The sequence below is a fragment of the Sciurus vulgaris genome, assembly GCF_902686455.1.
Source record: "Sciurus vulgaris genome assembly, chromosome: 9".
NCBI classification, from domain to species: domain Eukaryota; kingdom Metazoa; phylum Chordata; class Mammalia; order Rodentia; family Sciuridae; genus Sciurus; species Sciurus vulgaris.
This window is the reverse complement of record NC_136469.1, coordinates 74,929,727-74,942,932: the sequence shown is the minus strand read 5'-3', so window position 1 is coordinate 74,942,932 and position 13,206 is coordinate 74,929,727. Positions and strand designations below refer to the sequence as shown.

At 36.4% G+C, this 13,206-nt stretch overlaps 1 protein-coding gene and 1 pseudogene across 2 annotated transcripts in view; one reads left to right on the top strand and one right to left on the bottom strand.

Moving 5' to 3' along the window:
- ARHGAP24 (Rho GTPase activating protein 24) overlaps positions 1-13,206 on the top strand; it is a 449,241-nt gene that overhangs the window by 199,893 nt on the left and 236,142 nt on the right. The gene's annotated exons all lie outside the window — the stretch shown is intronic.
- On the bottom strand, positions 4-12,879 carry LOC306669376 (small ribosomal subunit protein eS10-like; annotated as a pseudogene). The gene has a single exon. The product of its transcript is annotated as a small ribosomal subunit protein eS10-like (transcript).

Genomic DNA, 13,206 nt, shown 5'->3' with positions numbered 1-13,206 from the left:
TTTTTTCTGGTTTGATTAAATCTTTGCCATTCCATGTTGGTAAAGATAAAGATACATTGGACAGGTTTTAGTCTTCTTGAGTTACCAGTGAGAACATTAAGGTGAATATCAAATCGGGTTAGTGTTTACAGAGATAATGACTTCTGGTCTGTGCATTGATACATGTATATGTGCACGATGCACATACTCATGGCCATGTGACAAATGAATTTCCATTCATCCACAAGACTCCACAGTAGACCAGAAGTCATGACCCAGTACTTGTAAGGGATTGTTGGATCTAAGCTTGATCTTACAGTGATCTCAGGATAGGATGTTACGGGTAGAATACTTTGCCTTGCTTATTCACTGACCTATTTCCTTACACAAAACTGCATCTTATTTAAATGAGTTTTTGCTAAAAAAAAAAAAAAAAAAACAACCAACCAAAAAACCCTTTTTCAATGACTGACCAAGTATTACAGTTCTGTACCTCAACTTTGCTCCAAACCAACCATTTCCACGTGTTTGGCTTGCTGGTAGAGTTGGGGAGGTCTCTGACAATTCATCAGATTCTGCAGTTAAATTTTTGTAACATCTGTTCATTTTCCCTAGCTATCTGCAGCAGTCCCTCTTAGTGTACTCGATCCACACTTACATTGTTGAATAACCCAGTAACAATTTCTCCAAGGCCATGATCTCCTTCTTTGATCAGTTCTTCACTCTTTCCTTATCCCTTAACATAAGAAGAAACGAGTTAAAAATGTGATTTTTATAGTGTTGGCTCTGGCTGATCCAGTTTACATGATATTGATATCAACAGAATCACAGCCTAGGGTGGGTATGAATTTATTTGGATAATGTGTAATTCATATCCATAATGCTGGGACAAAGGCAGTCAATAAAACATATTTTTCCAGATTTTGAAGTGCTGGGAATCTAAAATGTGAAGGCATATTTTTCCCTTCAATGAAAACAGCTGTAACATTGAGTTCATCTGGCTCACAATGGAATCCATGACTAAATGTTAATTAATGCAGCTGAAGTGCAGAAAGGTTAGTCAGATGCATCGTGTTATTTGTTTCACCCCAGGGAGAACATATTGTAGGAAACCTGAATCTTGTTTGCCCTATTAAAATCCTTTTATCCTGACTTCTTTGTGGAATATCCGTATGGAACCAGATTCCAGATGTTGCTAAGTCTTTGAAGTATCAGTAGAGGAAATTTCTTTCCCTACTTATTCTCAAACATCAGTGCCTGTCAGCTTTTAAACCATCGTGGTATTAAACTGATGGCTTTGACTTTTCATCTCCTATAATACTAGAAGTCTGCTTTCCCATTTGATCTGCTAGCTGCATAGAGATTTCAGCTTTTGGTGAAGAAGTTCTAATGTAACATAGATGAACATTCTCAACAGAGTTTCAAAGAGAGCTATGTCTTCAAGCCCAGGAAATTAAGGATAAAACTTCTCCAATACTGCTATTCCAGGGCATATGTTTCACAGGCAATGCAAATATATGATGGCTTTTGATAGGCAAAATTTAAGACTGTGTAATATAAAATATGAAGGTTATGGTTTCAAAAACATTTCAGGTGAAAATTCAAATTTGCTGTGATTCTGGAGGTAAATATTGTATGGCCATAGTTCATTGAAAAGATGTTTTCTGAATTATTAATGCAATGTGTTAAAGTAGTAGCTTCTAAATTAGGTTTTATAATTTTGAAACATTTTATTAACTGTGAAGAGAACTGTGCCAAATAAGTCTTTGAAGAAGAGCTGAAAACATGCACTGCCATACTGAGAACATAGTGTGTGTTATTAATCTTGGTCACCGGGGCTTTACTGATATAACTGAATCAGGAAGGCATATCCAGCAAATACTTGTGTACTTGTATATGAATGTAGGGATCTGTTTCAGTTTTCATCAGATTTTGCAAACACAAAATTATCTAGGGATAGCAAGACATTTGGTTTATCTTTGCAAAAAGGAATGATTAGACAATATTTTCCAATCATGTGGAAGTCTAACATGGAAACTGGGGCAGTGACAACAGAGTGTTTTCATATGTCAGAACTTGTATAAGGTAGGAAGTTACAGAAATGTGGTTTGGTACTTTGCACAGACCCCTCTGTATTCCTACCTACATAATACATACTTATCCTACCTTGACTTTCTTGGTAGAATTCTCTCAAATGCCACTTCTGAAAACCTGTCCTCAAAATCATACTTACAGACATAACACACCTCTGTTTTTATGGACAAACACCTTAAGTCTAATTCCCAATATACATGAATGAATAGGAGGATATTAAATTCTTTAATCTCATCAGCCCATAATGATTTCCTACCAAAGTGACAAAAACCAACAGCAAGCTTTTTGCTATACAACCTAGCATTATATGCTTGCAGACTATTTATGTAAGCATATAACTTATCAACATGTGCACTGTATTGCTTTATAATTATTCATCTATAGTAGGAATTCTTTGTTTTTTATTTTGTTTTATTCTGAAATGTACTATGAAACTAAAGGATAACCATGTGCAAATAATACAAATGAAGAATTTTCAACAGAATTGAAGATCTCAGCTTTTTGTATACCACTTTTTATATTTGTTCATATATTATATTTCTATTCAGGTTTTAGACTTTTGTAAAAATCTATCAGCAAAAACAATCTACCATAATTTAGGGTTAATTTGTATAGGTTCATTATCCCCTATAAAGAATTTTCTCTCTGAATATTGCCATGATTTATAGCATTTCACTCCAATTTTTTCCAATTTCCCTACTTTTTATTCAAAAAGATATCAGCCAAATTGGCAATTTTGAAGACTTTACTGTCAGACATCCCAAATTTTAGAATGGAGGGAACTTTTACAGCCAAGTACTAAGCTTTTGGGAAATGTGGTTGAGAAAGAAATGTTGGCAGATCTTTAATGTATAGTCCTTGAAGAAAGAAAATGCAGTCTCTTTTGCTTCTTAAAATGTGTTCCGGTAGAGATTTTCTTCTGGTGATCTAAAAACATAATAAAAAATAATGAAGTAATGATGCCTTAACTTTGTCAGAAAGGAAAAAAGAAAATGATTCAGACTGAAAAAGGCAAAAAGAGAAAAAGGACTGTACCTGACTCCATCTAGGTAGGATGTATCTTTCTTGCTTGTTTCTGTATCCCTAGCAACTAGGACAATGTAATTCGAGATGCTGAACAGATTTTTATTGAAGTGTATTTATCATGTTTACGGAGGAATCTCAGTCATATGACATCCACTTTGCTATGTTGAACTTCTATTTCCTGCTGTGTAGGATCATTTCTTTCCCTGGTACAGCAAAGACCTCTTTGTGGCTCTGGTGGCTGAAGTGGTAAGAGATTCCTCACACACTTCCCTTTCCTACTTCTCTGCTTTCCTCTCTGATGATGAGACGGAGAGAAGGATGGAAGAAGACAGAACTCTTCCTACACAGATGCTATTGTTGGGTGCAGCCCCTTCACACTGACTGCTCATCGCATTCCTTTCCAAATGTTAACACTTCCATGGGGTTTATTTGTGGCTTTTACCATGACCTTGCAATTGGTAATCTACTTCACATAGTAAGTTACTCCCACATTGGAGATGGTCCTTGAGTGGAATGTAACATGAGACCTTCAAGACCAGCTGCTTTGTTGTGCTTATTTATTTACCAGAACACTCATGCTCCCTGGCCTGCCAAGTAATGGAAAAGCAGCCTGTTCCCCTGTTGCTGCTTCTCTCAACTTGTCCTTCTGTTCATGGTGATCAGCTACAGCATCCAGCAAGGTCAATGGCCTGCCAAACTTCAGAGAACATAGGATTCCTCAACTTAGTGAAGGAGTGAGTGACTCTTCCGACACAGTTCAAAATTTACAAGCAATGCTCTTGTGCTTTCCTGACTTTTTTCTAGTAGATGGGAGAAATCCCTGCCCTCCCCCTCAAAAAATATTTATCTTGAAAACTGATTTCTCCAAGTAGCAGTTCCTGTTTTCTAGATCTCACTTTATAATGAGATCTAGAGGTGGGTTTCCTTCTCTGTATACTCTGTAGGGAAGTGGCTAAGCACACCACCACTGGTGTTTTCAACTTAGCATATCGGGATTACTTTTTTCTTCAGGATTGTGTCTTGGCAGCAATTGCAGGAAAATGCAGAGGAAACTTTCTATTTATATCTATCTATAATTTTTAACTGAGTTCCCAGGAAGCACATTCTGGTGAAGATTGTGCTGGAATAATTAGTGGGGCATGCTATCTGGAGATAGTTCATGTGTGAGAGAGTGAGGAAGGCAGGATGGAGCAGGAGAAGCTAGCTCATGATGATATCTAACTGAAGTCATATCTGATCCTATTAGGAGCTCTGAGACTTGAATGCCCTTTAGGGCTACTCCAAACTGCAGGGTTGGGCCTTTGTTTCCTGATGTCAGTCAGTTCTTGGTTGGGACCAAAGACGACAGATAAATTCAGGTAAAGCAATTCTCTTCCTTACAGGAAAACAATTCCCATGAGGACTCTGTGAGCCTTTAGCAGGTAACACATCAGTCTGGGGATCTAGATAGAGTCACACAGTGGGCATTATGGTATCTATAACTGCATCTGTACCTAGATTTTTGTATCCCAGACAACATTCCAGGTTTCTTAGAAGTACAGTTTTATTTAATCCTGTCTTCAACTCCATGAGGCAATCAATATTATTATCTCCATTCTACAGAAGAAGAAATTAGTACACAGAGAAGTAGTTTGATTAAAGTCAAAAAGCTAACATGAATTAGTGCACCTATATGTAGGTATGTATTCTGGGGATGATTTGTTTGAGTATGTATAATTCTTTTTTTTTTTTTTTTTTTTTTCTGGCTACAAGTTTATTCAAAACGAAATAATCCTGCCCAACTTCACTGAGGTGGCTGACCATGTCCACAACCAAATCCTCCTCTAAACTGGAATTCGGTTGCTGACCCAGCCCCAGCCTCAGCTTTCTTGTCAGCACCAGGGGGCACAGCCCTCCATCTGTAGGTGTCTCTGTCAGCTTCCCCTCTTGTGAGCCTTGCAGGTCGCTCCACCTCCAGACCTTTGGGCCGAGACCTGCCAATTTCTGGTCGGCTATGGCGTGAAGTGGCAGGCACAATCTCAGGTGGCAGGTGGAGGTAATCTTGGAGATACTGGATGCCCTCGTTGGTCAGGTACCAATAGAAATGTCTCCATGCAAACTGTTCCTTCAAACTGTTCCTTCACATAGCCTCTAGACTTGAGAGACTGCATGACCTTTATGACGTGAAGATTGGGTACATTCTTATCTGCCAGCTCTGGGTGCTTGGGCATGTGGACATCCTTCTTGGCTACCATTACTCCCTCCTTAAAAAGGAGTTCATGAATGGCAATCTGATTCATCTTGGGCATCAACATCATGGAGGCTTTAGGGTCCAAGGTCGAGGCTGGAAAAAGGAGTATGTATAATTCTATATCACTGATTTATAGGTAACATTTTAGGAGATCAGAGTAAAATTATATATATAATACATATCATTTGGAGGGTTTAAATGAGTTAAATGAGGCATTAGTACATTATAACCTGAAGCATATTTTCTGAAATATGGTTGTGTGGTTGTGTGAAATTGTTTTTTTGAACTGAAATAAATACACTGGAATCTTATCTCAGCTCATCCATTAAGGATGAGAATTTTGGTACTTGAGGTGACCATAGGCATTTTCCTTATTTGCAAATATTTTGTTTAAGCTCATCATAAAAACAGACACTGGATAAAGATGCACACCTATAGTTCTTTTGAAAGGCCTTTTCTAAGGTCACAACTATGTAATGATGAAAAGTTGGGGAGAAACAACTTGCCAATGGTGGCCTTAATTACACGTTAATAACTATAGCAAAAGAAGATGCCATGTGGAATGTTTTTCCCACTGAAAACAATTACACTCTAGAGTCCAGTTCTCATTATGGAGTAAATATTGCTGAAATTGTTCTCAGCTTCTTCACAAGCTCCTTCCACATGCTGGCCACTCAGTGTCTAGTCACCAATGAACACACCTGATGCTAATCATGTTAGAAACCAGTCTACCAAACAAGCCAAGATCCAATTGCAAGGGCAATTGCAAGTATTACCCTCAAAGCCCATCTCAGCCCAGTGCCCCAAATCAGTAATAATTAGATTGGGTAAGTTTTGTTACCCTTTTCCTTCTCCCAGGGAAAGAAGAGAAGAGGTGAATGTAGAAGAAAAGGGAACAAAAATTGTAGAAGTAGCTATGGAAACAGAAAGAAAAGAGATTTTTGAAGGATAAACATGTGATTTTTTTATCTGCCTGAGAACAAATTTAAACCTTTCATAAAAGGACAAGGTGTTATTCATCCCACTTTTGCCATGACTATGGTAATTGTTTCCACTAACCTCAGACAATTACATATTACTTCTGTAAATTTCAATAAAAATATTTTTATTCTAATTATTTTCCAAAGGATTTCATAAGGACTAAATGACATGGGTGTCTAGAGAATCTAATAAATGCACTATAGATCCTTTTTCCAGAAATGTAAATATACCTAGCAAAATGTACACATTTATGAGTGCTTGGAATCTTCCCAAATTCAATAATAATAAGAGTAATAATATATATCTGGGACCAGATACTATATTAATCTCTGTCTTGTGATCTTAATCTCTATTTCTATATTTCACTCTTTATTTCCTATATATGCATTGGATTTATGTTTATGCATACATAAACATTACACATTTTTCACAATTATTTTTAATTGCCTTATATACTATTCATAGTTAAATTTTTATCTCTGATTCAATTGTTCTTTTCCTGGTCCTTATGAGTACGTAAGCCCACAAACCTATTTCATGCATTTACAACATAGTGTTTCCTGGATAGAGCATTTAATTTGCCTGGAGGCTATAAAATTTTTAATTTACCAAAACTTGAACCCACTTTGATGGTCAGTGCAGCTGTGTTATGCAATAAGCCAACTGAGAAATAAATAGTTCTGACAGATATTCATGGGTGTCTCTGGGAAAGAAAAATGCTTGGCCAATTTTTGAGTTTTTGAAATAATTATGGAACATCAGCAATGGAAGTTTACCATCAATCTCAGTATTTGCAACTTCTTCTGGGTTTAACAAATAAAGTCATTGAATACATTAACTTGTGTCATTTAAAAATGTCAGTCAGTATTTGGCTTCTATTTATATGAAAATGCAGGGATATTTCAATTGTGTTTTAGCATAAAAGTTGATAATTTTCTTGATCACTATTTAAATATGCTGTTAAGGCATTTTAATTTTACAACAGTCCCTTTATCTTAACTTTTTTTCTCTTTTGTGCTAGTACTTTAAGCTAAAATCCATGCAATTATATTTGTTATCCAGAAGCAACTGTGACAATCTCTTTTTTTGTCTGCCTAAGTCTGTAGGCAGCCTTTTTCTTTCTTTTTTGGCTCACTTTTGTTTTGTTTTTGCTCAGTTTTAATGTGTGCAGATCATTTAGAGAATGTGAGTAGGAGTTGTTTATGGTATGAAAATGTAATTCTATATACACAAGTGGTCCTGAACATGAATTAAATAAATGCATTGGCAAAAATCAGTATGTTTTTAGCTACTATGTATTCTTTTATTTTTTAAAGAAAAAAAGTTTGGGGGATTTTTGTTTCCAAATTCCCTTCCTACTTAAAAATACCTTTAAACATACATTTGAAAGAAGCTATTAACATGATACAATGAACATTTTTTAAATGTTTTTAATCCTTTGAAATTCTGGCTAATGTCATTTTGACCAATGGGCATTTAGGGCATTTATGAAGAAATTGAAGTTGTGATCATATGATCACATATGAGAAGTGGCCCTATGAGAATTCTTATAGACAAGCTGATCCATGCACCATTATTATGTGCTACATCAGGGACAAGAACATTTTCTAGAAAAGACCAGAGAGTAAATATTTTAGACTTCAGGTCATAAGGTCTCTTACAGTTGCTCAACTCTGCTGTGTTAAACTAAACAAATGTGTATAGCTGTGTTCCAATAAAACTTTATTCATGGACACTGAAATGTGAATTTCATATAATTTTCAAATATCAAGAAATATTATTCCTGTTCCAATTTTTTTCCCAGTTAAAAATGTAAAATAGAGGCAGTGGACCAGATTTGGTCCATGGGCCATAGCTAGATTAAAAAAAGCAAACCTATGAAAAGAGGACTGAAGATATGAATATAAATCACTAATCCCCACTGGTGCCACCAGAGCCAGAATTAGAACTCTGAGACAGCCTGTCTCTCCAGGCCATGGCATCACCCACTGCCTCAAAATCATGATTCAGAAATTGTGTGCCAACATTTTTATTTGGAAAAAAAAAATCTCTGAATATTTTTATGAGGAAAAAATCATCATAAACCTAAAAAGTGTTAGTGACCAAGCTGAAAGTCTCTTTTTAGTTTTGTCTTAGCTTATTAGACTCTAGATTCTGACAAGAGCTGAAATCTCTTATGTGGCTTTTAAAATAATGAATACCATTAATAGGAGCCTGGGTGTGCTTAGCATGAAAACCATTTCCCATACTTAGTTCAGTCCACACAAATTCAGGGAGCTATTTATAAGTATTCTGAGATGAAAACATCCCTTTAAAGTTTAAATATCCTTCAAGCATCTTCCAAACTCTTATTTTTACAATATTCATTAGCATCTTACAATGCTAAGTATCTCACAGAAAATGAAAATACTTTGTTTTCAGGCAAAAAAAAAAAAAATGAAATGAACAAACATTTACTCGGAGAGGGATAGATTATTTCACCTACCACTCATTTATTCTAAATATCGCCCTGCCCCACTTTTCTGTAGCCTCAGTATGAGAAACACTTCCATGATATTCTTATTTAATGTTTACTAAAACATATTTCAGGCCTTGTACTGATATGTGCCAGGCTGTACATATAACAGCTTGTTTAATATGACTTGTGATGGATAGATAGAATGTTTTCTCCTGTCAACCAGTGGTACAAATTTATATTTGCAATCCTAATAAATACTATAACTAGACTCATATCCATCTGAGCCCACAAAACCACCACACACTGCAACCTTCATATTCCAGAAAGAATATGAGTCGGTTTATTATCTTGATCCCACAGAAGCCAAATATTCAAGAGTTAAGAGAAATAAGGATGACAAGTAGAAATAAGGTTATGGGTTTAAAAATCAGTGTACTCTGCATTTCCTTCCTCTCTTCTTGGTACTAACATTTCATGTATTATTTGTATTCTCTTTCTTCTCTTTCTTGGAAGTTCTTAAGACTAGAGATGACATCTTTTTTACCAGTGCCTCATGGAATACAGTCATATAGTACATGCCCAAAGCATGCTTATTGAATTAATACATAAACTGAACCTCACTTTTTTATCTCTATGGAATGATTGCATTGGATTTTAGAAGAACCTTCCAACTCTGAATTATTTATCAGAATCATAACTTTTTTCCCCAGGGCCTTAGGAGCTTGGAGACTAGAGAAGTTCATTAACTTCACACACTCTTTACTCTTCAAAAAGAGTCCTCATTGCCTCATTCCTTAGTCCTTCATTAACAGTAAAACAAACAGTATTTCTTATTACTTCATTGACAGAGGCTATATAGTAACAACTTATTTGCCAGAAAAATAAATGTGTTTTTTCCTCTTATTCTTTGTGGCATGGTTTTAATTATGCATTCTCAAGCTGTTTGTGTTTACCTGCCTCTTTCATACAATAATTGAAAAGGGCCTCGCAGTCAAATCCAGAAAATAGATGGAGAAGTCCTAAACAAATGTCAGCTGCTATTATTATGAAAGTGAGTCCCCAGGTGGTTCTTCTTCCATGGAGGGTCTTTGAGCTTATCATAGCTAGAGAAAGAGTGTGTGGGAGCAAGCTGATGGCCAGTGAACAACCAATAGGTTACAAATGATGTGGGATTGAAAAGGGGAAATCAAATTCCATGAGAAAAGGCATATATCAGAAGAAACAAAATGATGTCCAGTAAGATGACTGTTGATAAGTAAGGGTGACAAAAGTTTGCAGCAGGGCTGGAGTGTAGTTCTGCAGTAGAGGGCTTGCCTGTCATGTGTGAGGCTCTGGGCTCCATACCCAGCACTAAAAAAAGCCTAAAGCTGGCATATCACTGAGTCCTGTGCTAACAGTCAGAGGACCTGTGACAAGAAGGGGGAATGGGCAGAGAGTGTTTGGAGTGGCTATTAATTTTCTAAAACTGCCATAATAAAGTATCTAAAAATGGGTTGCTTCAATTTTTTTCTCAGAATTCATCTACTAGAAGTCCAAGATGAAGGTAGTGTCAGAGTGAGTTTCTTCAGAAGGACCCCTCCTTAGCTCCTATCCTCACCTCTTCCTTGTGCCTTCACATGATCTTACCTTAGTCACTGCTGTGTCCTAATTTCTTCTTCCTCGAAGGACAATAATTATATTGAATTAGTGACTTCATTTCAGCTTACTTACCTCTTTGGGCCTATTTCCACATTTAGGAATTTAGAATTTTAAATTCTGAGGTACTGGGGGTTAAAACTTCAAAATTTATTTTCTGGAGAAACAGAACTCAGCTCACAATTGAATTCAAAGAGGAAATGAGACCTACCTGCTCTTCTAGAGGTTTCTTGTGTTAGGGCAAACTCCCCATCAGGTTGTCACTGACTGCTTGGGTTTCATCCTAGTCCTCAAGGGAAGAAGCAGAAATTTACACCTTGGGACATGTGTATCACTTTGCAATCCAAAATTCCATTTCCAACTTTCTTAAAGATCAAAGAGGTTGAATGATTTAGCCACCAAAGCATTCACTAAGAAGATGTGAAACAGAAAGGGGTGCTGTCCAAAAATCTAGCTACTTTCTCCTGAAAACTGACCTTGGATTTAATTTTATTCATAGGTTTTTGTTTTGCTGTTAACATTTTGCCTAAAGGAAATAGACCAGACATCTAGCCCTAGTGTTACTTTCTTTTTACTCTTTCTTTTAAATCAAGGCTAACTTTATTTGGCTCTGACAAACTCTTTGTTAAAGTGGTATGCTAATGAATTACACACTGCTGTGCCATGTCTAGTCTGGGGCAGAAAGCCAAAGGGAGCTCTGGATACATCTTTTCCAGTGGCCCAAGCTTTCTGTGGTGAATTACCAACTTGTCTTTCAGGATACTGAGGAGCAAGTAGTATCAAGACAGGCAATTAAGGCTTCTGGAAAACGATTAGCACAGGGGCGTGACATGATGCGGGGTTCATCTCTTCAGCACCAGTCACGTTGCCTTTCTCATGACTCATTATTCCTGATGTGTCACTTGCTCACAGGAAACACAGAGGAGATAATGACAAAACTGTTTGTGGGCTATTTGGCTCCAATCTATGGGCTATGATTTCTCATAATAGGTTCTTTGATTGAAAGATAAATAACTCATTTCACGTGGACATAACTGATGAAAATTGATTATCATTCAAATAGTTGATTCATTTTGATTTTGATTTTTGATCTCCCTCTCTCCCATAGATAACCTCCCTGCCAACTCAATTTTGTGGCTATTTCTTCAATTTCCTGATATCAAATATATGGAACTTGTTTTATCTTCCATTAGTTCCTCTTTTCCTCTATTACAACAGAGAAACTGCCCCTCTCCTTCAAAAATCCAGTCCTTTGCCAGGTTTTCAACTCCATCCTCTTCCATGTTTTCCAGAACCACAATCTACTGACTATACCCTTTCCCTCTTGTTATGTAGCTTTCACTTCCATATTGTGTTATTCCCACAGGTTTCCAAAGTGTAGCCTGGGAACTGGCATTTTTACTGAAAAGAGCAAATTAATCCTATGCATGCTCCATTTAAAAAAGAATACCCAATCATGCTATTATTCCTCTGATTTATAAAATGATCTCTTTACCACACTTTTCACATTCCCCATCAACTCAGAAACTCCTCTAGATTTTGTTCTACACCCTTTCTGATTCCTGTCTTCACCCAATCTCTTTTTACCCTTCAGAAGACTTTTTCTTACTAGTGTCATAAATAAGATCTAATTTTTCTGAATCCAGTGCTTATATTTCAATACTCATAATAATTGCCCTATTGAAGTCATTTGACACAGTTGGTCTCTTTATGATACACATTTTTTCTTTGGCCCTGATGACACTACACTTTGCTGGTGTTCAGCCTCCTTCACTGTCCATGCCTCTCAGTCACCATTTCTTGTCTCTTCTCCCTGACTTTTTTTGTAGTGGAGGGTCCTTCAGCTCAGTGTCTGTCCCTGTGTCCTGAAGAACTGCAATGTTTTCCTAGTTTGTCTTCAAACTGTATGCTCCTCCCACTCTGCTCCATCCTGTACACCACAGCCAGAGTGTACAGGAGAGTTTATTGTTTAGAGCGGTTTTAGTTTTATAAAAAAGTTGCTCAAAACATACAGAAAGTTCCTATACACAGAATGACATTTTGATACTCGAATCTGATCAAGTTACTGTCTATTTTTAAAATATGTTATCAAAATATTGGTTTTTATATAAACTACCCCCAAAGTATTTCATTCTTCTCTTTTGATCTTGGAGTTCTAACTACACTGGCCTTTCAGTATTTCAACTGTGCCATGTTTTGCTCTAGCCACAGACCTTTGCATGCTATTTCCTCTTTTTAAAGTAGTTCCTTCCCCTAATTTTCAAATTCATAAAAGAACTCTAACTCATCCCTCAGATGATTCTTTAGTTATTTCTTCTTTAAGGAAGCTTATACTTGATCATCCCTCCCATTGAGTTTTTTTTTTTTTTAATATCGGTGTGAATTTATTTTTATTTTATTTGTTGTTTTAGATATAGTGACATAGCCTTCCTTGAGTTTTGATCCACCATGAAGATTCCTGACCTATACTGCTTACCTTTTGTCTTATATATAAAACATCTGTCTCTTCATAAGAATGCAAGTTCCATGAGAGCTAGAACTCTGCTTTCTCATCATCTGATTCTAACATAGAAAACTGCCTGGCATGTCATAGTTATTGAATAAATATTTGTCAAGAATAAAAGGAAGACACAGGAAGTCAGTGTGATATGGAAATGGATGGATTCTGGGATTGATCATCTGGAACTTTCAGGGCTATGCTAATTCTGTAATTTAGTTCAAACTCAAGACTTAGTGTAGTTCATTAAACATTTACTAAGAATCAGCTCTAAGCCAGACATTATATGCTAAGTTCTTATCCTTG